The 24,197-nt window shown below is 45.2% G+C and overlaps 1 protein-coding gene across 6 annotated transcripts in view; it reads right to left on the bottom strand.

Annotated features, from left to right (window-relative positions):
• The window catches only part of AKAP1 (A-kinase anchoring protein 1), a 47,852-nt gene extending 27,914 nt beyond the window's left edge, over positions 1-19,938 (bottom strand). Inside the window, exons 1-4 of one of the 6 annotated variants that reach the window (XM_083479845.1) lie at positions 19,386-19,938; positions 17,516-17,779; positions 14,734-14,767; positions 12,739-12,867 (exon numbers count right to left, since the gene is read on the bottom strand). The gene's annotated coding sequence lies outside the window, so the exon portion shown is untranslated. Of the gene's footprint in view, positions 1-7,976; positions 8,133-10,196; positions 10,298-11,248; positions 11,467-12,738; positions 12,868-14,733; positions 14,844-17,515; positions 17,863-19,385 lie in introns of those variants that run through there. The other 5 variants (XM_083479846.1, XM_083479844.1, XM_083479843.1 and 2 more) reach the window with 5 other exon arrangements.
• Positions 19,939-24,197: the final 4,259 nt, after the last annotated feature.

Here is a 24,197-nt window from a genome sequence, read left to right as displayed (position 1 = left end):
GATGACAACCTTGAGCTGTGTTAAGAACGTTGAGAAATTAAAGAAGAAAAGAAACCTTATCCAGGGACAGTCTGCATGTATGTTTTTTCTTATACTATTTTTCTTAATAGTGACACAGACCACTCATAATGTAAGAATATTCTTCACAACTGTGAGGAGGGGGCAAGTGAAGACAAGTGACAACAGTGAACTATAACGTTGTTCGCTGCTTGTACTCAAGCTGCACAAAAAAAGCGTTTTGGTTCCTGAAATTCATTCTGATTGCGCAGATAAAATGGGACACACAGAATTCAACAGGAGAGGGTATTAGTGTGTGGAAAACAGTCGTGACCCAATGATTCCCAGGCATGCACCTCCAGAGGTGGAGGTGTCAGGCGCCATCCTGTGACCCAGGCATCTTCACCTGGTCGCAAATGGCCAAGAGCCAAGTGCAAAATGCGCCAACCACACACGGTGCTAAGCAGTACTTCCCTTTACCTGTCCTGTATCTCCCAATAGGTGGGACATACTTTGTGGCAGAGTTCTTCACAGAGGGCATGCCATCTTCCCTTTTACATCCTAGGATTCAGACCATCATGGAAAACAGGAACGCCGCTGTGCTGGGACCCACAAATCCCACATAAGTTAGCACTTGCACTGAGTTGACATGAAACAGATGCTGCATAAGGTGTTCGCTGCATTTGGGGAATGGACTACCCCCAGGGATATGGACTTCCCGGGAAATTTAGAACTGGGAAGTTTTTTTTGCCGACTCTTAAGAATGAACCAAGATCCAACTTATATTTCGTAAGCAAAACCAACAGCAGACTTACGGCATTTCACACTTGGTGCTATCTGAATCTCAAAATGTTTTGCCAATTAGCCAGAGGTAGATGAATCAACGGATTCCATTAGGAAGCCTTCCATGCAGAGTGCACTTAAACCTCAGTCCTACACATGCTTATCTGGGAATAATTGGCACATAAATAAGCCGCAGTGTCTTCAAAATAAACAGCCACAGGATTGCACTGTCAGTGAGGTCTAAATGTTATATTCTGATTCAAGTTCCTTTTATTGGAGGACTTGTAAATATTTTAAGACATGGCAACTCAATGCTACCCACTTGTCTTAATATAGAGCTTAAGGGGGGAAAATGGAAAGCAACATAGACCATTTTGGCAGGCCTAATTTTAGCAAGCCTGAAGCACTGGAGAAGCGGGTTCTTCCTAGAGGGAAAATAATGGTAAAAACACTTTCCCGTCAAATTTGGCTATGGCTATTTTCCATTCTAGTTGCCCAGTTTGATTAGCATTGCACTTGTTTTATTTTGCCACTAATTTTATAAAAGCCTGCATTTCTAAAATTAGAGAATGGAAGAGAGGATCAGAAGTATTGCAACAGGGGAAACAAATCTGGATCATTTGTTTAGAAAACGTGTTCCACCACACATCACAGACTGCCTCGTACCCAAGGACTCCTGTTTAGCTTTAAGGCAGCCAACAAAAGATCACCTCTACCACCACCCTCTGTTTGTTTGTGCTGATAAGTATGCAAGCTTGTGAGCAGCACAGAACACCTGCCAAGACAACGGACCAGGCACTTTCTTCACTATAGCAAGGTTAATAAATAACTATTTCTTCAGTAGTTCCAGGTAGATAACCCTTTGATCAACCTGCTTAGAAATTAAAATGCAGGAAAGGCATACACCATCAGACTGAAAAGTGTTGAAATAATAGAAATAATAATAATAATAATAATAATAATAATAATAATAATAATAATAATTTATTTATACCCCACCCATGTGGCTGAGTCTCCCCATGTGTTTAATTCCCCTCCTGCCAGGTATCACTTCATACCCATGCATTCTCCAATGATGGGTGGTTCTAAAGGTGTCAAGGCTTGGTGGGGAAGGGAAAATTGGGAGGGGAAAGCCAACCTGCCCCCTATATTTTTTGGAAACAAGAAAGGAAAATAAACTGGGAAGACTGAACACACTGGAATAGCACCTGGCTGCAAGCACAAGATCCCGGGTTCAACCCCCTTAACTCTCCAATTAAAAAGATCAGCTGCCCAAGACCTTCAGTCAAGACTGGCAGACAATCAGAGTGGGAAACCCTGGTCTACAAAACCAAATTGTCTCACTTCCTAGGCTCTATATAATAGGGGCTCCTACTAGGATAATACAGTTTTTGCAGCCGGGGGTGGGGTGGGGTGATAAATAGAAATTTTAATTTATGATTTCATTTTGTATGCCACTTCTCCCAACATCAGTGCTTCCAATGTGGCTCATTTTGGAAACTGATTTGTCTTTCTGTTTTCTATAGGCTGCCTCTCAAGATGTCTTCACCAAACCTGGCACAAGGGTCCCTGAACCAGGGGCAGCAGTCGTTGTCTATGTCTGGATACCAGCTGCCAATCTGAATCCAGATGGCGAACTCAGTTGTGACTTTGGTGTGACTTCACCTAATTTTTGGCATGGCAGGTCCAAACTCACTAATTGCACTATCCCTTTTTAAATAATTATTATTTGTTGTTGTTGTTTCTACAAATTACTGGGCAGCGACAGGCATTCCCCAATAGTAAACATGTGAACTACATTTGGAGCACATTATTTCTCCCAAAGCATCCTGGGAACTGCACTTTTTTTCCAGGGCTGCTGGAAATTGTAGTCCTGTGAGAGGGAAATTACAGTTCATGGGATTGCTTCTTTGTGGGAGATAATATGATTCAAATGCGCTTTAAAATTATATTGCATATGCAGCCGAAATGCTGATTCATGTCAAAACAGAACGGGTTTTACTCAAGAGTAGAACCACTGAAAATAATGAACATGTTAGGTCTATTAATTTCAATGGATCTACTCCAAGTAAAACTTAACTCAATACTGCCACACGTAACAATCCAAATAAATAATTCATTTTGATAACCTAGAGCATGCGTCAGTGAGAAAATGACACAATTTCACTGGAGTGCAGAGAGAAAGGAAGAGAAAAATTATATAGAGATGCCACAAAAAGTAAATTTTACTAAATCTCCCTTTGAGCAAGCTTCTAGGCCTCATTGATTTTAAAAAACAAAACAAAAAAACATTTACAAGCCTGAGGACGTCCTGGGGAAAATTTCAGGTGGCAGAGATAAGACCCCAGCAAGTCAGGTAAGGTAGATATAATGTTTATGGCACCCAGGGCTTTTAGTGTCACACCCTCAAACTTATTGCAAACACACCCTTGAGTCAGAGACTGGGGTTCCACACCCCACAAAAGCTCCTTGTTATCAACCAGCAGAAGGCGTCAAGTGAGAGATCTACAAGAAGTCTGCCCATTTACTGCACTGCAGAGAATCCAGATTCGCTGCTCACTCAATTAACTTAGTACAGGGTTTATCTTTCAAAAACCAAACAAAAGTTTAAACGCAACGTTACGCACGTAACAACTCAGCCAAGGACTTAGTGCAAACACAGGCAGCAAAGTAAAAACTTTCCCCTCTTCCTACGGAGAGCAAGCGCATCATTAAAGCAATTCCAGAGCTGCTCTATCAGACACACCCCTCTCGGCTTTGAAGTTCTTTCACTCCGGTTTTTTTATGTTTATGAGGAGGGAGGGGCATGCTTTCCCTTTGCTACCACTAGTCAAGTTGCTGATTTGCAAGGGGGAAGGGGGGAGAGAGAGTCAAGGCAACAAAAATCACCTAAAGGGGAACTCTTATGGGTTCAATTTATTTTGGATGCAAGACTCTACAGGCTTCTGAGCTACACAGAACCTATCCCTGGGGCAGTTAGAAGTCTCGGCTTCTGGGTGAACCAAGGTCACTGAATGCAAAGTGTTGAGAGAGAGAGAGAGAGAGAGAGAGATATTAATCACGAACTAATCAAGTGTGATGGGCCACAGGTGCAATTACAGGTCCCTCTGAGCCAATAGAAGGCCTAAACTTCACAGCTTTGATTAGTCCGGCTGCTCTGACATCACATAGGGCTCCTGCAAGACTTGAGCCACAGCTAGCTGCTTTGGGGCAACAGGGCTTCTGACTTCAGAGGCTCAGGAACAATTGCAGGCTTCAGAGGATGGTTTAACAATCAATGCCTCCTTCCAGGGAAGTCCGGGAATTGTAGCTCTGTGAAGGGAACAGGGCTCTCCCTAGAAACCCTCAGCACCCCTCACAAACTACAGTTCCCAGATTCACTAAGGGAAGCCATGGCCGCAGCCCAACACTGATTTAAAGGAAAACTGCAGGTTGGGTCCAGGGCAGTTAAGCTGCCTGCCCTGCAACCAACTGGCTATATTTTGTCCTCAGTGCCTTTTATTTGGCTGATTACCATTCTCTGGTCTTTTAAATGTGTCAGTGGGAAGACGGTTATTGGTTTGTTTTCATTTATTATGCATTTTACGTCTTCATTTTGTACATTTATGTTGCAATCTTCGGGTGAAGGGTGGTATAACAATTTAATAAAGAACAATCTTTAAAATGGGAACAATGAGCGTTTAAGGCAGAAAAGGATGCACACATTAAAAGCAACAATATAGCTCAGTCAGTAGAGCAAAAGACTCTTGATCTCAAGGTTGCAGGTTTGAGCCCCACGTTGAGCAGAAAGATTCCTGCATTGCAGGAAGTTAGACTAGATGACCCTGGGGGGTCTCTTCCAACTCTATGATTTTATGATTCTGTTCAGCAAGCTGCAATCATTTTCTGCGTCACGAAAAAAAGAGAAGAAAAATCCTTGAATGGCTCTCCCACCTATGGACTTTGAAGCAGAACACAACCCTCTCCAGGTGGGGAATCTACCAAACGCTTTGAATCACCAAACACCTTGTGAACTAAAAGCACAGGAGGCGACTCCAGTTTTAGTGTCTGAGGTCCACACCAGTCCAAGTGTTAGGACAGGAATGTGGAGAACAAGCATGCACACCACAGATTTAAAGCACGTGACTCGCCCCCTCCAAGAACTGGGTGCTGGGAACTGTAGCTTTGTGAGAGGTGGTACTACAGTTCCCAGCACCCTTAGGAAACTACGGTTCCCAGAATCATTTGGTGTGAGGGTAAGTCACAGGCTTTAAATGTACGCACACAGCCTCTTTCTCAGTGTATTGGAAAGACAAATGGGGAGGGTGGGAGCCATGTGTCCCATTTCAAGTGTCAAAGAGAAAGGGCAGGACAATAGTCTTTAAAAAAATGTAATTCCTGTGTGCCAGTTATGACCTCTCAGGTGAGACGCGCTTTAATCAAAGGCCACCTCTGCTTTCTCTGTGTGTTGCTATAGTCACACAACACTGAGGAAGTGTACCTTCTTTAAGTACGCACCAAGTCAACACTGGAATCATTGCCTGTCAAGTGTGGAACTCCTTCCCAGTGCTGACTTGCGAAAATACAAAATCGTCCAGCCATTATTCAAGAATGGTGGGGGGCCAGACCTGCTTCCCTCCAGTTGTTGATGGACTCCAGTTTCCATCAGCCCCAGCCAGTAAGGTATGATGGAAGTTGGAGTCTAGTATAGGTTTCCTACTCCTGGTATACGAACTGTGCGGTATTTTTACATTTAGCTTTCTTTCAGTAGGGGTTCTAATTTCACCGGCTGGATTTAAAAACAAAAAACAAAAAACCAACCATGCTTAATTTTTTTAAAAATGACTTCCTCCTAGCAAGTACTGAGGGGCAGCACAAGAACAGGCCTTTTCAGTGGTGGCTCCCCACTTACGAAATGCTGTCTTAGGTGAGGCACCCCTGGTGCCATCCTTACCTATTTTTTAGGTTTAGGCACCAGGCAAAAATATTTCTTTTCACCCAGGTTTCTGGCCCTTAACTTGAGAGGATTTTTAGGTATCTGTGGCCTCTGGAGTGGGATGTGTTACAACTTGCCTTTTTCTAAGTGTATGGATGTGTTTTTAGGTTTGTTCTGGGGGGTTTTATACTCGGTTTCAGTGTTTGGATCACTATAAGTCGCTTTGGGTAATGAATAAACAGCAAAGCAGGCCGAAGGCAACACAGCCTGTTAAGACACCACTGCCTCAGGGAATGGTATCTGAGTAGCATTTAAGGCTGCAACGCTTAAGGCAGCATTGGGCAACTTTTAAGAAAATCTAGGAATCTGCTAAAGGACAAATCCCTAAAACCTGCCAAAATGCATTCATATTTCATTACCCAGAGCACTCGGCATGTGCTACAGCACTAATGTAGCCCCCCATAATAGGGCTGAAAGTTATTCCTCCCTGTCTCCTAATACCAGAACCCTCTAGGGGCCACCCAGTAAGAGATTTGGGATGGACAATGAGGAAGCACTTTTTCACAGCACAGTGGAACTGCGGAACCTCTTCCCACAAGATGCAGGCGCAGCCACCAACTCAGATGGCACCAAATGGGGATTAAAGGTATTCACAGAGGGTAACACTATTGGGGGCTAACAGGATGGCTATCAATTTATACAGCAGGTGTGGGGAACCTGTGGCCCTCCAGATTTTGCTGAACTACGACTCCCCCCACCCCTGGCCATTGGCCATGCTTGCTGGCGCTGACAGGAGTTACAGTTCAGCAACACCCAAGAGGGGGGAAATTTCTCCAACTCCTATTGAGCATATCTCTGAATGCCAGGTGATGGGACCAATACTGAAAGACCTCTGCCCTACATCTGGGAGCGGCATAACTCAGCAACATTTCATCACGCGACACACAATTAGCCTACAGAACTCATTGCCACAAGAGTCCACAATGCCCAGTTGCTTTACAAAGGATGGTTAGGCCGTTTGTGGGGAGGGAAAAGAGAGCCGTCCATGGCTGTACCTGCACTCCTGTTCAAAGTGGACTGTTCCTACCTCTCCAAAGATCATCTACCGCCAACTACCCAATAGGGATAGATACTGCAATATTTCATCATGGTCATCATGATTATTATTGTAGCTTTATGCGCATTAGAAGAATTTGTATCCTGAAATGAGAGATATAAATGACATTTTATTTTACTGCAAACGAACAAACAAACAAAAAATACAGTGGTACCTCTGGTTATGAACTTACAGTGGTGCCTCGCAAGAAGAAAAGAATCCGTTCTGTGATTCTCTTCGTCTAGCAGTTTTTTCGTCTTGCGAAGCAAGCCCATTGACGGATTAGCGCTATTAGCGGCTTTTCTGCTGATCGGATCAGCTGATAAGCGGCTTAGCAGCTTAGAAAAAGGGGGGGAAGGAAAAAAAAACAGCAGGAACTCGCAAGACATTGTCGTCTTGCGAAGCAAGCCCATAGGAAATTTCGTTTTGCGAAGCACCTCCAAAACGGAAAACTCTTTTGTCTAGCGAGTTTTCCATCTTGCGAGGCATTCGTCTTGCGGGGCACCACTGTAATTTGTTCCGGAGATCCATTCTTAAGCTGAGGTACCACTTTAGCTAATGGGGCCTTCCGCTACCGCCATGCCACCGGTGCACAATTTCTGTTCTCATCCTGAGGTAAAGTTCTTAACCCGAGGTACTACTTCCGGGTGAGCACAGTCTGTAGCCTGAAGTATTTGTAACTTGAGGTGCTTGTAACCCGAGATACCACTGTACCAGACTATGTGCCCCCGCAGCAACAATATGATGGGGAGCAACAACAGTAAAAGCAGCAGCTCAGCATCAGGGTTAACTTATTATTACACTTATAACCCACCTTTTCTCCTATAAACTCAAAAGTGGTGCCGACCCTTCTCCCTCTTTCCGTTTTATCCTCACAACAACCCTGTGAGGTAGGTTAGGCCGAGGAAGAGAGAGCACAACTGTCCCCAGACTACCCAGTGAGCTCCACGACAGAAATTGAACCCTTGTTTCCCAGGTCCAGCACTCTAACCACTACACAACACTGCCTCTTGGGAGTTGCCGTCCCAGGACATACAATATTCCAGAATGACACCCTCTGCCTCCATCCAAACGGTCCCAGGATGCTTGCTTTCGCTGTGACCACATGGCTAGCTCTACCACATATCAATGGCAGCCACTCATAAATGATATTTTTTTAAAGGCTTCCATTTAAAACAGCTGTACCTTTAGGAATCCGCCTAAGTGTTGGGGGACTGAGATCTCTGCTTCAGCAGAAAAGCGAGGCTTTGGGGCTCCTTCCATTCCCCCCCCCAAAACCCTCCAACTTTGCTTAATCATTCCCCCCCCCCCCCGCTTGCAAGAGGAAGGCATCACCAGCAGCCAATGGGAGAAGACCGACTCCAGCGGAGGAGGGACTGGAGGAGGAAAGAGTGAGTGACATTTCTCAAGTTACCATTCAACACTAGCCCCCCTCCAGGGAGGGAGGGAGAGAGCAGTGCAAGGAGGGTGACCTCCAGCAGCCACTTATGCCAGTAGGGCAATACCTCTCAGAAGGCAAGCAAGCTCACTAGCTTGCTACATAGGCCTTGCTTGGGGATCCGGGCACCAGGAACTTGCTCACCTCAGACAGGACGAAAACAAACAAGGGAAGCTGGAGAACTTGTCCCATTGAAACTTCTTTTCCTTTTCCTCCTCATCTGCCACACTCAGGAAGGTCACAGTCAAAGGGCGAAGGCCAGGGTCACCACTACAGAGAGATCAATAGATCCTAAAAGATGCCCTCGGGCACAAGGCACCCACTTCTCAAATCTGCCAGTGTCATATTTGTGGATCACAATGCAAATTAAACTGCAGTCTAGTGGTTAGAGCAGTGCTTCCCAAACTTGGGTCTCCAGCTGTTTTTGGACTACAACTCCCGTTGTCCTTAGCTAGCAGGACTAGTGGTCAGAGATGATGGGAATTGTAGTTCAAAAACTGCTAGACACTTCAAGTTTGGGAAGCACTGACTTAACAGTGTCAGAGCAGAACCTGGGGGATCTGGGTTCAAATCTCCATTAAGCTCACTGGGTGATCCTGGGGGCCAGTCACTACCTCTCAGCCTAACCTGTCTCACAGGGTTGTGTGGGGATTATATGAGGAAGGAGGAAACCAATGTAGGCCACCTTGAGCTCCTTGAGGAAAAAGACGGGATGTAAATGCAATAAATTTAAAAGTACCAAAAAAGCACATCGGTCCAATTGGTGGTTCACCTGCTTAGGGAAAACGGAAAACGGCCTTCTCCTGAGTCAGACCATTGGGCCCATGTAGCTCAGTATAGTGTACACTGACTGGCAGCAGCACTCCAGGGATTCAGGAAGGGAGCTTCTCCTGCCTGTAGCTAGAGATGCCTTTGGGGGTCTGAGCCAGAGACCTTCTGCACACAAAGCAGAAGCTCCACCCACTGAGCCAGAGCCCCATCTCCCATTGGAGTAACGTCAGGGCCAAGAGCATGTAGTTGCGTTACACCAGAAATTTTTCACACACACAAAAAAAAAGTGTTTACAATCAAATTATTTCCCAGAAATTGCCAAAGTGTTTGCCTGTGTATGTGTGTAAAAGCAAAGGCACATGAAGTAATTGAAAAGGCAGACACAAGGTGTGGCAATTACTCTAGAGGAATTATCACAGTCCACGTAGCCGAAACAAATGCCAAACACTCACAGAACACACCCAAGCCAGCTCTGTGACTTGTATTTGGGGTGGAGGGGTAAAGGTCAGAGAGGACCTCACTATTTCAGTAAGACACTCATATTACTCCTTGCAGCATAAGAGGGTTTGGTTGTTTTTTGCCAGGGGGGTGCTAATGAGTTTCACACCTGAACAAGTATCTTAACCTAACTCAACAGCCATCCAAACTCTCACCCATTGTGTGAAAGTCCTCTTGTTAACAGCCAACAGCAGCCTCTTGCTTCACCAAACACCACCTGCCACTCAATAATGCTAGGTTTGACACAACATTTCCCTTACAAGCACAGAGCGACTCAGCAACCCTGTGAGTTAGGCCTCGGCTGCAGATACAGTGGAGAAAAAGGCAACTTGACCAAAGCTACCCAGAAAAGTAGATTTTGCTCAGCATGCTGTTGTGCCAGAACTTAACACAAGGGAAATATCCACACTGTATATTTAAACCACACGGCTTTACCCAAACAATCAGTTCGTTAAGAGTACTAGGAACTGTGAGGGGTGAAACTACAGTTCCCAGGATTCTTTGCAGGAAGCTGTAATGCTTTAAATGTATGGTGTGCATGTTATCTACATGTGCATTGTGTGTGTGTGTGTGTGTGCACAAGAGAGTCTACAGCTAATGTTTTCCCAGCCTATGAGTTTAAAAGCAGCAACCAGAGCAAATCACACAGGCTCAATCCAGTGGCATCTTCACGGGATGAGAAGAGAGGTGACACAGACCTGTGAGTCTTCGTTGGCAGACTCCAGGCAGGCCTAGCACCTGTTCCTCCAAGCCATGAACACTTTCCACAAGCCAAGGGCTCAGAAAGCCACAACACCACCTGCAACAACGAGGGAGAATCTTACCAGAGATCCCAGGTTTCCTACTTAAGGTGACATAGCTCCATAGTGCTTAGCTGTTCAAAGTTCATAAAGGGGAATGGAGGACCCAGAGAGCAGAGAATTAAGGAACAGCTTGTCTCCTTATGCCCCCCCCCAAAGGTGGGGCAGGGGAGAAATGCTAGTACAGAGACATGAAAAGGAAGATACACATTTCAATGCCACACAGCAAAGAGGAGCTCCCAAGGGCAGGCTAATGACAGTGCACTGGGGCCAAGGAGGAGTGGCTCCACGTTCAACAAAATCACGGGTGCAAAACTTTTCTGAATTTTCGAAGGACACTATAAAACGCTTTCTTTTTGTTTAATGCACAAGACAAAGTCGGCGAGAGCACAGCGGAAGAGTCGCGCTTTAACAAGGGTTAATCTCTAGCCTTGGCTCGAGCGAAGGGATCCCCTATGAAGCCGCCGCTTTACGAATCTAGGGTGGGTGGGAGAGTGCGTGTGGGGTGGAGAGCGGCCCATAACGAGGAAGGGCCGAACCACGTGCCACGGGCTGGGTGGGCGAAACGCCAACGCGGAGCAAGGCGAAGGAGGAGAGGTTACCGAGGCCTGCTCCTGGTGCTTCTCGGTGCAAAATGCCGCCGGCCGGCGGAGCTGAGCGCTCTCTCACCTGCTAACTGCCGCAGACCAGAAGACCCTTAAAGGGGCACAGCTGCAGGGGCGAGTCGGGAAGTTGTTGCGGGAGGGAGGGAGAGAAAACGGCAAAAAAGACCCAACAAATGCAGTTTAAAAAATCGCTACTTGGGAAGGAGCAACCGTTCGTGTAATCCAGCGGAGGCCCCGAACTGCCGCTCTGTCCTCCCACAAAAAACAAAGCGTGTGTTTGATCATAAAGCAGCCCTCCCCCATGAGGACTGGCGCCTTAACCCTCCTGTTAAAGCCGCTACTCACGATCCGCCCGGTGATGCTCGCCCTCCTCCGTCTCCTCCTGGCCGTCCCACCCCCGGTGCCGGTGCCAAGCCCCCGTGCGCTGCCGCCGCGCCCGGCCCCTCCACCCGCCGCGGGCTCCTCGGTCGTCCCCCCACGTGCTGCCCGACCGGGCCTTTCGGAACGCTGAGACATTCGACCGATATACACAACGTTCTGCTCGCCCCGCCCACCGCTCGCTCAACGTCCCGCTCGCCCCGCCCCTCCCGCTTACCCCCTTCTCGGCCGCAGCTCGCGCGAGACGGCGAGGGGGAAGCCACGCCCCCTCCTTCCCCAGACTGGGCTCGTGAGTCAGAGGGCAAGAGAGAACGAGAACAGGGAGCGTGGGGAAGGGGCAAATTGTGCGCGTGCGCAGCCGCAGCATGCTTTTTTTTCTCTCTCTCTCCACCGCCCCCTCTCCCCATGCAAGGAAATAAGAGGCGGGGTTAGTTCTGACAGGGTGTGTTTGACCCTCGTTGAGGCTGTCAGTCGCTTAAAGAGACCTTGCAGAGTAAGGTTGTGTGCGCATTTACTCTGAAGCAAGTCCCACTTTCCCCAAAAGGCCTACCGCCTAAGTAAACGTGCATAGATCGCACCATCAGGCACTCTTGCTTGGGATCAAGCCCCGAAGACGGGCTTGCTTCTAAGTAACGATGCATGAGAATTTTGATGGAGTGATAGTCATCCATTAAACATGCAAACATTTGCATCAGTAGAATATAAAAGCTCAGAGTAGCAGTCCTTTCTGTGTTATTAGAAGCATCGTGATGGAGATGGACATTTGTATTAATTATCGTTTTAAAATCAATCTGCCCAGTTAATTGGGCAGACATTTTTAAGGTTGTCAATTTATTAATGTTATTGATTGGTGAATGTTCCAGCACTGATAGAGATTGAAAATATATTTTTGTCAGCCTTGTAGTTAATTATGATTACTGTATTCAGGGTTCTCTTAAAAGTATCCGTTGTCAGCTATGAAGTCACAGCTAGTCGTCTTTGCAGGGCTGTTGGAGGTTTTTGGGCAAAACACTGCCAGTCTATCCTATTTTACAGAGCGTTTGTGAGAGCTAATGCTGCAATCCTAGGCATACTCAGCTTGCAAATAACTCCCTTGAAATCTGGGGTTCATGTCCCAGTAAATGTGCTTGGGATCAGGCTGCAAAAATGCTAAATCAAGGCTTTAGGTGGGATGCAAATAAATAAGCTTCTTCCACAGAGTGTCTGTCCCTCTGGTTTCCAAATTCCCCCTGCCCCGAACCCTTTCCACCTGGTTTGCATGTTCGCCAAAGAATGCCCGTACACTCCAAAGGATTCTTAAGAATATTAGGGGGAATCACGATCATGCAGAGCACCAGTCCCCAACTCTTTGTATATCGTATTGTTGTTTTATTGCTATGGCCGATGGCTGACGCAAATAAAGATCCATTCATTCATTCATTCTTGTGGTTTGCCCATTGCTGGGAAAGACTGCTCACCTGGCACTACCAATCTTCAAAAGCCCAGGGTGCATGGCTGCTGATTTCGTCATTTAAATGCTTTGAAGGGATGCACCAGGTTACCCCCAAACCCACTGCTATAGCAGAATTGAAGCCAGAGTGTTGTTTCTAAGAGTGAGAACAGAGAGCAAAAAGCAGGTCAGATGGATTATTTGTCTGAGAATGAAACTGCTGCTGTGCCCAGCTGTTGCCCTATGTGCCAGGGAAATATGCACACAAATTCAAGTTCCACCAACCTCACTCTTTTTATGAGGTGGGTTTGTTCAGCAGAAGCCACTAGGATCTGGGTTAGGGTAGGTTTCCTTTCAGCGCTTGAGCAGGACTTGTCAACTTACCCATATTTTTCACTCTATAAGACGCACCAGACCACAAGATGCACCTAGTTTTTGGAGGAGGAAAACAAGAAACAAAATATTCTGAATCTCAGAAGCCAGAACAGCTAGAGGGATCGCTGTGCAGTGAAAGCAGCAATTCCTCTCGCTGTTCTGGCTTCTGGGATAGCTGCGCAGCCTGCATTCGTTCCATAAGATGCACACACATTTCCCCTTACTTTTTAGGAAGGGAAAAGTGAGTCTTACAGAGCAAAAAATATGGTATTTCCTAATGAAATATATTTGCACTTGATTTGGGGGTGAGGGGTGTGGTAGTTGATGCTCCAACCAATATAGCAGAGGAGCTTATTCCAGGTGTGTGTAGGTGGGAGAGGACGGGCGAAGAGTCAGCTGCAGGGACTCAGTGGGAGAAATGCACTCTGCACATTCCCAGGGATACTCTCTCCATAGTGTGTGAGAGAGGAATAAGAACACAGGAAGCACTGCCTATCATCCACCTGGTTCAGTATTGTCTACTCTGACTGGCAGTGGCTCTCCAGGGTTTCAGACAGGGATTATTCTATCATCTGCTTCCTGGTTTTCTTAAACTAAAGACGCTAGGCATTGGATCTGGAACTTTCTGCATGCAAAGTCTGTGCTTTTTCACTGGGGTTGTATCCTTCCCCATTGTCCTTTGTCAGGGACCAGCTCCCGTTCACAGGGCCCGTGGAGCAGCAATGGAGAGCCTGTGGTCCTCCAGACATTGTTGGACTGCATCAGTCTCAGTCAGCATCATCAATCAGCAGTATTTCAGCAACCTATGGAGGGCCACTGCTCTACTCTGGAGAGTGGGTACATAATCCCTAGGGTCAATGAATGTGCATGAAGATTAAGGCACCATGGAGCCTGCCAATGTGCACACTGCCGCTTCTGGGGCAAGCTTTGAACTACTGACATGGCTGGGCAATTATGTTCCTCCCTTAGTTTATCTTTAACCAAAAGAACACACACTTTCTTTGCATTTAAATCATCAGAAGATAGGCAATCATAGAGTAAATGAATTAGGCATACAAACTGGTCCCTCTACGGTCTCAGGAAGACATGAGGCTTTCTCCAATATGTACTATCTGATTCTTTTAACTGGAGATGCTAGGGAATGCATGTGGGATCTTCTGCCTGCAAGGCATGCGCCCCACCTCTGAGATATATCCTCTCCTTATTTCAACCTTGTTGATTTTCCTTTGGTCTTAAATCAGGGATGAGGGATGTTGCAAGACTATAACTCCCCACATCCCTGAGCATGGTCCATGTTGGAGTCCAACAACCTCTGGAGGGCCGCAAATGTTCTTAACTAATCCTCTGCTTTCTTTTACCCACATGCATGACAAAGGCTTTCCAATAGGCATTGGGTCTTCTCAATGAGCAGGCAGAATGGACAACAAAATATAACAAAGAAGATTTCTAAGAAGTATCAGGGAGACATGTAAGTGGCCCAACAGAGGGTGGAGATTTGGGTATGGTTGTTTTTCAGAGACACCAAAAGCTCTGCATTGTGTAGTGGCACTATTGAGATTACATGCAACCTGTCATGGTCTTTGGACAGAACAATCAAGTGGTTGGTTGGTTGACTAAATGTAGCTAACAAATTATGGCTCTATCTTACCTTGATCATCTAATACTGGTCATCTCTAGGCAATCTACAATATAATAATAAAAGGCATATAAAAATTCAACAATATGCAACACAATAAAGCATTCCATTCTAATGACCACATCAGTAAAATACAAAATAATAAATAAAAACCACTCTCTTGACATGATCACCACACAATGCATACAAGTTGATCCCACCCTAAGAAGCAGTAGTCAGTCAACTGGAATACAGGTGGAACCTCCCTTGGTAGAGCATGCTGGAGTATCTGGACATGAGAAAGGGTTAATTTCCTTCATGAGCATAAATCATCCCATGAATGAGCTAATCACAGGTGCAAGGTCATCCAAGACGGTTGCTATGGTAACAGCCCAGTACCCCAACTGTATCTGTGATTAATGCACGTCAGCAAAATAGTCTGTTAGTCTGCAGTCTGTCTGTTAGTCCAATGTTGTATCTTAAATTGCTGAATTTATTTAGAGCAGCAGAGATACTTTGTGCTTGTGTGTATCTGTTTATATTTGGGTCTGCAAAAGCCTACAAGCTGTACATATCTACATCCAGAATTGTTTTGCTGAGCCTTATCTTCTACAACAGTAAACTATCTTAATATTTATCTGCTTCTAGGTGGCGCTGTGGGTAAAAGCCTCAGCGCCTAGGGCTTGCCGATCGAAAGGTCGGCGGTTCGAATCCCCGCGGCGGGGTGCGCTCCCGCTGCTCGGTCCCAGCGCCTGCCAACCTAGCAGTTCGAAAGCACCCCCGGGTGCAAGTAGATAAATAGGTACCGCTTACCAGCGGGAAGGTAAACGGCGTTCTGTGTGCTGCGCTGGCTCGCCAGATGCAGCTTTGTCACGCTGGCCACGTGACCCGGAAGTGTCTCCGGACAGCGCTGGCCCCCGGCCTCTTGAGTGAGATGGGCGCACAAACCCCAGAGTCTGTCAAGACTGGCCCGTTCGGGCAGGGGTACCTTTACCTTTACCTTTATGTGGCAGCTGATACTGGGAGCAAATTCTACTGCGTGGGTATCTCACTTATGATTCCCACCAGAACATTCAATAGGTAGTTCCCTATAGGATTGTACCCAAAGCAACACAGGGCTTGATCTCCCATTTTGCATAATTGGTGATTTTGTGACTCTGACATCAGAAGAAAGCCTACTGTAAATTATTATTTGGGGGGGGAGGAATTCTGACCTCTCTTAATAAGTCCACAAATTTGGAATTGGCTCAACCTGTCTCAGATCACTAAAAATGTGACCTAAACCATGGGTAGGCAAACTAAGGCCTGGGGGCTGGATCCGGCCCAATTGCCTTCTAAATCCAGCCTGCGAACAGTCATGTAAACTGCGAACAGTTATGTAAAATCAGCATGTTTTTACATAAGTAGAATGTGTCCTTTTACTTAAAATGTATCTCTGGGTTATTTGTGGGGCCTGCCTGGTGTTTTGACATGAGTAGAATGTGTGCTTTTATTTAAAATGCATCTCTGGGTTATTTGTGGGGCATAGGAATTCGTTCACTCCCCCCCCCCCATATAGCTTGGCCCCTCACAAGGTCTGAGGGACAGTGGACTGGCCCCCTGTTGAAAAGGTTTGCTGACTCCTGACCTAAACCGTCACAGCTAATGCTCCTGTCTGTGCCACAAATTGTACTTAACATTTCAAAATGAGTGTTCTTATATCATGTGCTTTCCTGCCCTCTTTCCATAACACTGGCACACACCCTTGATTTTTTTTTTTTGATTTTTTTAAAGTCAGCAACCTTCCATCTCAGGCCTTTTTGGAAGACAACAGCAGCAATCTTGCCTGCTGAAACAGGCCACAGCAGAAATGGCAGGAGGTAACTCTCTTGCACAGCCAGAGAAGCTTATCCCGCAGGGCATGGGATTCAGTGCCTGACAAACCAGCTGAACCTACCTACACCCACTCAACATCTATAAAGTGTGGCCCTGTTTTGAATAAGAATGCTGCCTGGTAGGGCTGGGGAATCTGTGGCCCTTTGAGCATTGTTGGGTAGGAATTCCATCATCTCTGACCACTGGCCATGCTGGGTGGGGTTAATGAGAGACCTATTAATTTTTATTATTATTTAAATTTGTATACCGCCCTATACTTGTAGCTCTCAGGGTGGAACATGAAAATCACAATATAAAAAACACAAAATACATAATAAAAATGAAAATGAAAACAAAGACAACCCAAAAATCCACCTTCCACAACACACTTTAAAAGGCCCTTCGATGTCAATCAGCCAAAGGCTTAGTTCAAGAAGAACGTTTTCGCCTGGTGCCTAAAGATGTATAATGAAGACTCCAGCCAAACTCCTGAGGGAGAGCATTCCACAGCGAGTCGCCACTGAAAATGCCAATTATTGTGTTGCCAGCCTCCAAATCTATCGTGGAGGGAGCACACAAAGAAGGGTCTCAGAAGATGATCCCAGAGTCTGGATAGGTTCATATGGAGAGAGGTGGTCCTTGAGGTATTGCACAAGTTGACTCATTCTATTGGTCCATCTAGTTCAGCATTGTCTGCACAGACTGGGAGCAATGGCTCTCCAGGACAGTGGCGTAGCGTGGGTTGTCAGCACCCGGGGCAAGGCAAGTAATTTGCGCCCCCTAACCCTAACCCCCAGATGTTGCACCCGGTGCGGCCGGCCCCCCCTGCACCCCCCACGCTACGCCACTGCTCCAGGATTCCAGGTAGGAGTCTTTCCCCCCCGGGGGTATTCAAGAGTACGCAGTACAGACACCTTTTCCCCCCAATAAGAAAAGCACTGGTAGAAGGTATGGCACTTACTGAAACAACTTCATGGTGAGCACAGGCACCTTTTTTTCTAGAATAAAAGCATTGTCCAACCCTACTTGGAACTGCCAGGGATGGAACCCGGGACCTTCTGCATGCAAAGTAGATGTTCTAACCACTGAGCAAGATATTTGGCACCAGATTGGCTGCAGGAGTTGCAGGAAGGAGGTATATAATGTGCCATCCAACCGTCTTAAGGACTCTGCTCCAGATTCGTGTAGGGTTTACTTCTTAGCCGTTTCTTCTCCTGAAGATGTCCTGCAAGTACCGGTATATGATTTGTTCAAATAAATAAATGTAGAAGGCTTGCTCTCAGGTCTTGCTTGCAGACTTCCCACTGGGGCATCTGGTTGGTAAGGACAAGATAGATTTCTTAAATTGCATTCTATCGTCTCACAGTTTGAATTATATGGAATTCATTTATGGGCTAATAGCCGTAAATAAATAAATGAATGAATGGTATGGAATTCAGATTGTAATATAATAAAATTAAAGGAAGGAATTGCAATACAGCATATTACAATTGCTACAGCAGGCAGAAAAATCACTAAGTGGTCCAACATGGCCATCAGCAATTTTCAAGTGGTCCATGGAGGGTAGGGTGGGGGGAAGGTTTGCAACCATTGTTCAGGACTGCAGTTTTTATGGGGATACAAATCCTGATTTATCTCTCAGGTGCTTTCTTTACACTTGGGGAACTTAGATTAATTTAATGTTTAAATCTTAATTGAAGACTGCAACCTTAAGACTACAGAAAAAAATAGGTCATCCCTGAGGGCATCAAAATTTGTTAAAGGAGTGATGAGTCAAAGTTGTCTGCATTTTAAGGCTGTTTTTGACTGTGGGTTTTGCTATTCTCCTAGTTACAAAATCTGTATGCATGTATATTGTGTCTCTCCCTGCCCCCAGCACTGGCGTTGTAATTATTTTGCTAACCCTGCACTGTATCTGATATGTATCGATGTTGAAGCATTGAACTCAACATTTAAGCTGCAAAACCTATGGACACTTTCCTGTCCATTGATCCTTGCCCATCCTGGCTTGTAAAATCTAGGGAAGCTTTTAATGTTTGATGTATTACAGTATTTTAATATTTTTTTGGAAGCAGCCCAGAGAGGCTGGGGAAGCCCAGCCAGATGGGCGGGGTATAAATAATAAATTATTATTATTATTAATGCTGGGAAGGGCTGGGTGATGGGCTTCGTGGGGTGGTGAATGCTTCTCTCTGTGAGGGAACAGCACCCTCATCTGCTGGGTGAGGTGGAAATGATCTTTGGAAGTCAGCAGAGGGAGCTCCAGGACTGCATGTGTTTAACTTGCACAGTCCGGCTCCCAAATTTCTACCTCGCTCAGAACTAGAGCTGTGCCAAACTCTGTCCAGCAGGTTCTCAAACACTTTCTCCCACAAAAGGCATTTTCCATTTTCCTCCTTCATCCTCAGGGCATTTCAGGATTGGCAGGGCATGGCGTTCTGAACTTTATTGCAAGGTGGGTGAGGGACGTGTGTTGCTTTCTCCCTCAGTAAACTTTCCTGAGCAGCACCTCTGATTTGAAAAAGCTTCTATAACAGATCCCACCGCTTATATACCAATTGCAGCAGATCCAAACTGCACACACACTCTATAATAACCACCACAGGTTATCTTTTTGGATTTTGTGTGAGGGAAAACTTTGGTACTTGGGAGACTAATGCAGAAGTTGGAACAAGTAAGAAAGATTTGTAATTTCGTTGTCCCCGAAGGGGGCAATGACAATAAAGATGATATTATTATTATTATTATTATTATTATTATTATTATTTAACAGAACGTGGATAAAACAAAGGATACATCAGGATATAATGCTATTTCAGGAAACCGTTCACCTAATAGTATTTATACTGAATCTAACGGATGTTACGGGCTTTTAATCAAGCGCAGCTTCTTTTAAACTTCAGTTGCTTATGTTCAGCTACTTCACTTCAGGTAGATGTTTCTAGACTAGATGGTAAATTCTCAGCTTATTTCCAGTTATTTCACTTCAGTTCTTTAACTCAGTTGTTGAACAGGTGTTGCAGCTGAATACTTTGGTTCTTAAACAAGGTGGTACTTTCTGTCAGTTACCCAGCCCTTTGACAACCCCACTCCTGAGGTACTCCAAGTAACAGACCCAGGGGATCACCACACCCCTCTTAACTGATTTGGGAGTCTTCTCTTTCTAGAAGAATCTCTCCCCTCCTGACTAGAACGAGACCTAAGTAGACCGTATCCTTTTAGCTTCTACTTCTTCTGGCTCGGCCTCCCAGTTAACTCCTGGCCTAATACCACACACCGTCCCTTCACACTAAGCTCAGAGATTCCTTTCCCTAGCTTTGGATATGTTTCTCAGAGTGGCTGTTTCAACCCAGAACCAACTCTCTCCCCTCTCAAACTAAACCCTATCTGAACATTCTCTCAGAAATGGCTCCTTTTATTTTCCCTCCAAAAGTGCTGGCTCCACCCCCTTCTGGTTAGCTGTCTTGGTAGTTAATCAGAGAGAGGTTCCAGCCCCCTGGTGGAATTCTGAGGCACTGCATTCCCAGACTGTGCTCTGGCTCTGCTGTCCATCAGCTTCATATCAGTTGTCTTGGGATGTCTTTTCCTGGACTTTAACTGAAGCCTGAGCACCCAAGAAGGCTGCAGTATAGTAGTACCTCAGGTTAAGAACTTAATTCGTTCTGGAGGTCTGTTCTTAACCTGAAACTGTTCTTAACCTGAAGCACCACTTTAGTTAATAGGGCCTCCTGCTGCTGCTACGCCGCAGCTGCACAATTTCTGTTCTTATCCTGAAGCAAAGTTCTTAACCCAAGGTAATATTTCTGGGTTAGCAGAGTCTGTAAGCTGAAGCGTATGTAACCTGAGGTACCACTGTACTGAGATGGATTTGTAGAATAAAAGGACACCTTGCAGCCACCTGCACCTCACCCATAACTCAATCCACCCCTCTGATAATTTTCAAATGCAATTTCCCCCCTCATAAACCAATGGCAGAACTGGGAGGGGAGGAGAGAGGGAACCATGGGAGAACTTTTCTGCTACCTGGAATCTCATACAAGGTCCCAAGCTCAGTTCCTGGTTCCTCCACATTAGAAAAAAAAACTAGGTAGCTTTCACCTGAGGCTTTGGCGATCCATTGCCAATCAAGAACACTTGGCAAAGTTGGGCAGGAACTAAGTGTTAAGAGCACTTGACCACCAGCATTTCAGTTTCATGAAAGGTACTACAGTGGTACCTCGGGTTAAGTACTTAATTCGTTCTGGAGGTCTGTACTTAACCTGAAACTGTTCTTAACCTGAAGCACCACTTTAGCTAATGGGGCCTCCTGCTGCCGCTGTGCCGCTGGAGCACGATTTCTGTTCTCATCCTGAAGCAAAGTTCTTAACCTGAAGCACTATTTCTGGGTTAGCGGAGTCTGTAACCTGAAGTGTCTGTAACCTGAAGTGTATGTAACCCGAGGTACCACTGTATAAAAGTGTGAAGCATAAGTCATTTGTGTAAGGCACTCAGCTCAAGGCCACATAGAAGCCTCTTTTGGAAGCCCTTATTAGCATGTGTCTTTTGGGGAGTGGTTATTTAAAAAAACACGATTGGCCATGTTCTGTGCCATGTAAGCAAAAGCACATGAAGTCTCCAACCAGAGTACTGTACATAATTTACTCTGAAACATTCACTGCTTTGAATGATTCATTTTGGTTTTGCTAATCCAAAGGGGAGGGGAAGAAGCCCTCAACCCTTTGACATCTTATTCCCGCCGACTTCCTCTGGCTTCTGAGATTATCCCATACACTGACCCATCCACCTTTCAAAGCTGTCTTTGCCGCTCATAAGGGTTAGAAACTTTGAAGAGCAGAAAGAAAAACTCAGAATCGTTGAAACCTGGACTGTGCATCCTGTCAGTTTGCATTTCTTAGTACAGAAAGTATTGATCTGATGTGTAGAGATCTTTCCTATTCTACTTAATTCAGGAGGGTTCTGGAAGCTTATCTGTGTGAGAAACAAGCAGAGGGTCCATGATTGTTTGGGTTATACTTTCAGAGAAGCTAAGTACAGCTGGTTTGAACTGGTTTTCTTATCTCTTTCAATCAAGGTCATGCTGACTATAAAAGTAGGGCCAGAATGAGCCTGAATTTCACTTTCTCTTTTTTTATCTCTTTTCCCTTTGTGTGGTGTTCTGTTCAAAGTAAGCATAGTGCTAAGGTTTTAGATTTATTATAAGTTATTGTAAGTGTAAGGTTAAGTCTGCTGCAAATGGATTATTTATGGACAGTGCCAATTCTGAATGTATTGGATTTGTGACCATTATGCTCATTTGCCTTCAGTAGCATTAAAGCTCTGCTGGATGAAATATTGCCTCTGGTCTATTTTTGGGAATCCTGCAACCTGTTTAAGTTTTTACTCTGCTAACTATACATTGGAATCTACTCTGGATCATATTGAGTAGACTTTCAATGATACACCCAACCCATATTCTGTACTTTTTCTACAGCTTTGAGGCATCCTGGTATACAGATAGCCTCTTATTCTGAGATGTGATCAATTGCTTTTGGGAAATGGCTGCTTTGCCATTAGTATTTCACATACCCCAGGTGAAGCCTTTACAGATTAGATTCAGGACTAAGCCACGACCCAAATCAAGTGATGAAAATGGGTTTAGAATCATTAAAGACGCACAAGCAAATAATTACTCCAACAAGTCAAAAGCAGGTTGAATTTACATTTTTTACTTCAAAAAAAGGGAAGTACATACATGAGGGAAAGTGGGGGGGTAAACAACAATTGCTTGAAACCATGATCTCTACAGGTTTATTTTAATTTTAATATATATTTATATATTTATATATATACCTCCAATTACCCACCCATAAGTGTGCAAGTCTGCGGGGCTCACGCCCAACGCCTTGCACAAGAACTTACAAATATTAACAGGATTGTAGACAGAGGAGGAGAGGGAACCAGTCTTCAAGGTTGAGGCCCCAACGGGAAGTAGCAAGTTCTATAATACATGGCGTTAGGTTTATAGTACACAGCATCACTTCCTTTCAATGACAGAACGCAACAGCAGGGAGGAAAGAAGCACGTTAACAGTTACTAAACACTAAAAGATATTCAAATGTCATTATGTTATACATGTACAGCAACTAACTGCTTTACAAAAAAGCAAAATAATACAATATATTGTCACATGTATTTACAGTGTAGTAAATATACTTTTTTCTGTCAAATTTTACACAAAACTATTTACAGGGTGAATATACTGCATTAAAAAAAAGTGTGTGGCCAATGCAAAAAAAGTGACTTCTGTGGATAAGAGTCTCTTGCATAACATTAAGACGTGCTTTAATACATCGTGGGGGAAATTAAAACTAGAAACAAAGCAGGAGGAAGGGGCAGAAGAAGCCCTAAAACCCCACAAACCCATCAGGAAAAGAGCACCAGCCACAATCTTCAGCGCTCAGTCCCGTAAAACGTTGACTTTGAAATGTTTCTTGGTTATCGAAAACAAGTGCATGCGAATGGAAGCGTAACAGACTGGCGGATTTAACAGGGATTCTTCTTTACGCGCAAGGAAAATGCATCAGGCTTAAACTTCAAAATCGGGGGAAAGATTTAAAAAAATACAAAAAGAGAACAACGCAAAACAACTTTACAGTACTTAATAGTGCACATGGAGCCCGTGCTTGAAAACGAGGAGTGTCAAACTGGTTTCCTTTTATTTAGTGTGAGAGTGGGGAATGGTTGACCCTGCAGACGCCACCGCACTCCACCTTCCCCTTCAGCCCCAGCCAGCATGGCCAATGGTCAGGGACAGTAGGAGCGCTAAGCCCAGCGACATCTGCGGGGCCACAGGTGAATAGCCCCTGCTGCACAGCCTGCAGCAACCTTACTTGGTTCTCGACATGATATTGAAATCCTCTAGGAGAAGGTTCAAATTTAAACACAACAATCAAATTGCTAGCCCTCTGCCAAAGCCTGCTGGGACACCTCTGGTTGAGAACCTCTTTCCTGTGTTCCATTTAAAAAAAAAAAAAGCAAAGGAAAACACTCCCAGAGGTCCCTCTCTTGTCTAAACATGCTAACGCAGGAATTTATTCATGGATCTACTTTGTTTTAAAGGCACATGGATGCCACCAACCCACAAGCAGCTCAGCAAGATGCACAGCTTCCTCCAGAACAGGGAAGTGTATTCTGCTGCTTTCTGGGCCCAGAGAACATGAGATGGCCCCCAATGGCCCAGAACCTAACCGTGAGAAGGTGTCCTTTTAAAGCAACAGCACAGAATCGTTCGCTGGGTTGTGTAGCCGATATCCGAAAAATAAAGGGTGAAGACAGCAACAGCTGGTGGAAGGGCAAATCAGCTGCAGTGGCTAAGGAGAGGACATTTTTCACCAAGTGGATGAGAGAAACACTTAAGGCACTGAGCAAATCAGCCACTAAATGGGTTTTGTTCGGGGACAAAGCCATCAATGCACCCACCATCTCTGCATTGGAAAGAAGCATCTCTGAATTGCTGCTCCCTTATCCCGTTAAGACACCTCAGTCCAGAAATCAGCTCTGCTAAAGCACATCTTGTAAAGTAAGCTTTTCTATCTTTTTGATTCTGCCCAGATGAGTTTCTGCTGCCCTGTAGTGGTTTCTCTCAAGGGTGCAGAGTCCGATTT

Source organism: Podarcis liolepis (genome assembly GCF_965112155.1).
Source record: "Podarcis liolepis genome assembly, chromosome: 16".
Classification (NCBI taxonomy): Eukaryota; Metazoa; Chordata; class Lepidosauria; order Squamata; family Lacertidae; genus Podarcis; species Podarcis liolepis.
Note: the sequence above shows the minus strand (reverse complement) of the source record. Positions and strands in the feature narration are given on the sequence as shown.